The sequence below is a fragment of the Colobus angolensis genome, unplaced genomic scaffold (genome assembly GCF_000951035.1).
Source record: "Colobus angolensis palliatus isolate OR3802 unplaced genomic scaffold, Cang.pa_1.0 Scaffold3, whole genome shotgun sequence".
NCBI lineage: Eukaryota > Metazoa > Chordata > Mammalia > Primates > Cercopithecidae > Colobus > Colobus angolensis.
The window spans coordinates 17,568,082-17,573,246 of NW_012116265.1; positions in this window are offsets into that span (position 1 = coordinate 17,568,082).

Here is a 5,165-nt window from a genome sequence, read left to right on the forward strand (position 1 = left end):
CAGCAGAGTCTTGGCCACTGCAAGTGACTTCTGTCTCTCACTGGCACCTTTAGTCAGTGGCATCCCAAGGTGTCCATGCCTAGATTCGCTCTCTCTGCATCTCCTTCTATGCTTCTCCTAGTCCACACCAAGCCGGCGAATGGCCTGGCTGTGCCTTGAACACCCCTGTTCCATTCCTACCTCAGGGCCTTTGCACTTCCTACATGTACCCTCTGCTTGAATCTCTTCTCTGGAATTGTGCAGGGCTCTCTCCCTCACCTCCCACAGGGATAGGGAAGGACAGTGGGGGTCGCCCTAGCTTCTTTCCTTTACTAGTTCTCTATGGCACTTACCTGTTTAATACACTAAATGTGTTCACCATCTTGGCTATTTTGTCTGTCTCCTCCGTCCCCCACCCCCATAAATGTAAGATACACAGAAACAGGGACTTTCGATTGTCTTGTTCACTACTGCATCCCACACCTAACACACGCTAGGACATTTGCTAGAATGCATGAATAAGTGAGTGAGTCAGTGAAGAGTGGGTAGCGCCCCCCAGGCAGATGCCCCAGGGAACTGCAGCTCCTGCAGTTGAGCTGTCAGTGGCTTCTCACTCCTGCTCTTGCCCTGGGGATCCTGGGGAGAAGTGCAGGCTGCTGGTTTCTGTCACCTCAGCAGGAAAGACAATGGAAGGAAGGGAGCGGGAGGTCCCAGCTATGAAGAGGGTGTCAGAGACCAGGGGGCCTGAAAGCCCAGGAATCAGGGTCTGGTTAGTTTCAAGGACTGCAGAGGGGCAGGTGCAGAGGCAAGGTCATGGGCCTTTCTGCCTCTCCATCCAAGACCAGCCATCTGCTGCCTGCTCTCTAGTAAACCATGTAAAACCATGCTCAGGAAGTCATCCTGGGGCTGTGGACACACGGGGCCTCTCAGCCAAGACTTGGTCTTGAGCCCTTGGGCCAGTCTTTTTCCATGGCTGAGCCTTGGTTCCTTTGGCTGAAACATGAGAGGAGTGCAGGAGAGGACTTCTAAGGACCCTCAGCACTGACATTCCATGATTCCTGAAGGATGTGGACAGCCTGGACCCACCTGATAATGGCTCTCCGTCAACTAAAAGGCAGCAAGATTCTGAAGATTGGGTGAAAAGGGGTCTTTCTGACCTGCTTTCCACTTGGTAAGAGGAAGCCACAGGATGACATGGCATGTTTACAGCACAGACTCTGGGGCCAGAGTGCTTGGGTTTATATCCCAGCTCTGCCCATTATTTGCTGTGCAATCTTGGATAAGTGACTTCACATCTCTGTGCCTCATATTCCCCTTTGGTAAAACAGGTTGAATAGTAGAAGCTATTCTGGGGTTGTTGTGACAATTACATAAGATGATATTAACTATACCCACCAAGTGCTAAGCACTGGGTGCATCATGAGCATTCAGTGAATGCTGGTTGGTGTGATTAACTTATGACACCCGAAACCAGAGCTTGCAGAATCAGGACAGGGGACAGCCCAAAAGGTAAAAGTCCAACTTAGGAGCCAACTTCAAAAACACAAAGCCTTGGTGGGGAGAAGAGATGGCATAGTTGGAGAATTTGCCAGCTTAGAACCCACCAATCAGCAATCATTTATTGAGCACCCACTGTGTACAAGACATAGGGAGGATCTAAAAAGAAGCATGGAACACCTGCTGGTTTGTTTCCTCTTCACCTAACTGTACACTCTGTGAAAGTAGGGACCATGTCTGCTTTGTCTACCACTGCACTACAGCATTCAGTGCCTGGCACATAGTAGGTCCTTTATAAATCTTAGTTAAATAAATAACATGTGTACCTTAAATTGTACTCATCCCTACAGCTTCTTCTGTGACCCTGCTACACCACTGTCCATACAGCGGCTTCCAGTTTGCCTTCCCCACCAGACTGAGCCAGCCAGGCACAGTGCCTGGTATATACTGAGTATATACTGGCTCAGAGATTGAGTGAATGAACAGAGGGTTGGTCAGAGGGCAGCAGAGGTGCCAAGGCAGTGGTGCAGACAATGAGTAATGCTGGCAGAAAAGAGCCTGGGAGATTGGCTAATGGAGATTCAAGGAGATCAGTGAAGGAGAGCATTCCAAATGGACTCAGTGCAAAGCGAGTTGCCAAACAGGATGGGCCAGGACCCAGTGGTGGGTGAACTAAGGGGAACCAATAGGGAACTTCATCAGAGAGGGGCTGGCCAATCACCAGGTACTACCAAGGCAAGGCCGGCCCAGAAGGCCGGTTCAGGAATACACCCCTATGCCTCACAGAGTCTCAGAGAATGAAGAGTCACCTCGGGCCTCAGAGTCACCTCCATACCCACAGGGCCCCCATCACCACGTGGCTCCCTGTCCCTGCCACAGACCAGCGGAAACCCTAAGGAGATGGTCAAATCTCTGCTGCCCCCAGCTTCTACCAGCCCTAGTTAATGGCACCCAAGTGTTTCTGGTTCCCCCAACCCAGCAGCCCCACTTTGGGAAAGGAGGCGGCCCAAAGAAAATGGCTTGTACAGCACAGCAGGGCCAGAGGCTAGACCACAGCTACAAACTCTCTGAAGTTGGGGAGACATCTTTAATGTCTTCGGGGCCAGCCACCCCTCCCCACCTCAGACCCTTCAGGGGGGCCAGCCAGCAGGGGCTGCCTTGCTGCAAATGACTCCCTTTGTCATTCTGTTTTGTTATGATTAAAAATGCATGTCGCAGGCGAGGCCCTGGAGTGGAACCCAGTTGAAAATTGAATCATTAATATTCCCCCTCCAGCTGATGCCCTGTGCTTCCCAGGCGGCTGTGAGCACGAGGCATGCAACAGTTTTGGAGTCAGAGCAAGATGAGGAAGATGGAGGGGTACACCGGGCCGTCCACCCAGGACTTGCACCCCATCCCTTCACCTGGGAACAGGTGTCAAAGTCTTGGGCCTTAGAGTTCTCTCTCCATAGTATGTTCTTGAGCTCTGTGCATGGAACTGAAAAGGAAACCGAGACCTTGGAGGCTGGACATGATGATCTTGGACCCCACTGGCCTCCTCTGTCCCTCTCGCCGCCCACCCAGGTCCCTTTGGCTTCCTGCTCTTCATTCTGCTGGTTTCTGCCTGGACTGTTTGTCCTTCAGAGATTTATTATTCTTATTTTACTAATTCTTATTAATAGCTAACATTTAGCTAGCACTTTCTACCTGCCAGGCACTATTTCAGCCCTGTACGTTTGGGAGCTTCTATAGTTCTCCTAACAACTCCAAGGTAGGGCTTCTATTCCTGCTCCATTTTACAGATAGAGAAACTAAGGCACAGAGCAGTTCAGCAGCTTGTCCAAGGTCACACAGCTAGCAAGTGGCTGCAGAGTTTGTGCTCCTAATCTGTAGACTTGCCCAGTCAAACATGGTAGCCGAGAGCCGCAGGTGACGACACTGAGCGTGTGAAATGCAGCCAGTCTAAACTGGGAAGTACTGGAAGTGTAAGATAAATACCAGACTTCAAACACTTAGCACAAGAAAAAGAAGGTAAAATATCTCTGTAATATTTTTTTTTTAATATTACCTACATGTCGAAATGATAATATTTTGATATATTGGGTTAAATAAAATGTATTATTAAAACTGATTTCAACTGTTTCTTTTGACTTAAAAAAATATAGCCTGGTGCAGTGGCTCATGACTGTAATCCCAACACTTTGGGAGGCAAAGGCAGGAGGATTGCTTGAACTCAGGAGTTTCAGACCAGCCTGGGCAGCACAGCAAAACCTTGTCTCCACTAAAAAAATATATATATATGTAGTGGTGCATCCTGTAGGCCCAGCTACTCAGGAGGCAGAGGCAGAAGGATGCCTTGAGCCCAGGAGATAGAGGCTGCAGTGAGCTGTGATTGTGCCACTGCACTCCAGCCTTTTTGAAACCCTGTCTCAAAAATTTTAGAAGTGTGGCTACCAGAAAATTTAAAATTACACATGTGGCTTGCATTGCATTTCCACTGGACAGAACTGCTCCGGCCCACGCAGATTCTAACTTGGTTCCCTCCAGGTTCCTTGGGTGGATGGAGGCTTACATGTCACCTCTGCAGAGAGGCCTTCTCCATCCCAAGAGAGAGGCTACTCCAATCATCCTCTCCTTTATTGGTGTAGCATCAGATTCTCCCACCAAGCACATAATAGATGCTTCATAAATATTTGTTGAAAGGCTATTGTAAAGTGATCTGTAAATTGGGGTTGGGGAGGGGACAGAAAGCTGGCTCCTAGATTTTCTTAAGCTAGGATGAAAGCTAGACACTGAAGCCACAAAGTCCTCAGGAAACGAGTATTGAGATGACTGGGCGCTGGGCACTTGGACTTCTAAACTCAGTTCTGTGGGCCAGACCAAGATTGGGGGTGGGGGACTCCTGGTGAGCAAAGCCAGGGATGTGGCTGCCCTCCTGGCGCAGGAGAAGGGACCAGAATGCTGCCACAGGGCCTCCTGGCCCAAACCAAGCAGAAAGAGGCGGCACTGAGCTGGAACAGGGCTGGGCCTTGGCCTCCTGGTTGCTGCTGCCAGGGTGATGTTGAGATCTCCAAATCAGCTAGCCCCCTGGACAAGAGGACAGGCAGCTGCATATCCCCAGCTCTCTGTTGTCCTTCAACCAGAGAACCTTAGAGCATCCATATTCAGCCTTCTCCATTGCACTTCCCAGGTGGGGGAAAAATGGGTAAAGGAAGGAAGTGAAGCTCTGATAGCCCCTCCCCACCCCCACACACCCACCTCCTTCTTCTCATATCTTTAAGAGCAGCAGAGAACACATTAGGAACCCTCACTACATGAGCCGGCGCTGTGCTGTGCACGTCACCCGTGTTAGTTCATGTGAGGCAGCTACTCTTATCATCCCCATTTTACAGATGAGGAAACTGAGACACAAAGGTGCATTCACAGATGGGGCCAGGATTTGACTCTAGGTCTTCTGATCCTGGAGCCACAACCACTACCACTGGCCAATCACCACCAGGCACTCAGGCCGGGGAAATGCCCAGAACTCAGAGAAAAGCTGCCAGGAGTCACGCCAAGGCTGGTCAGAAGTCGTTTCTAACATCCTTAACAAGTGTCACATGGCCAGGATTTGGGATGGCAGCTTCAGGGGAGAAGGAGGAGTACGGGGAGATGATCCCTTCCTCTTTAGCCATCTGGTAGGTTCCTATCTTGACCATCTCCTCCAAGTT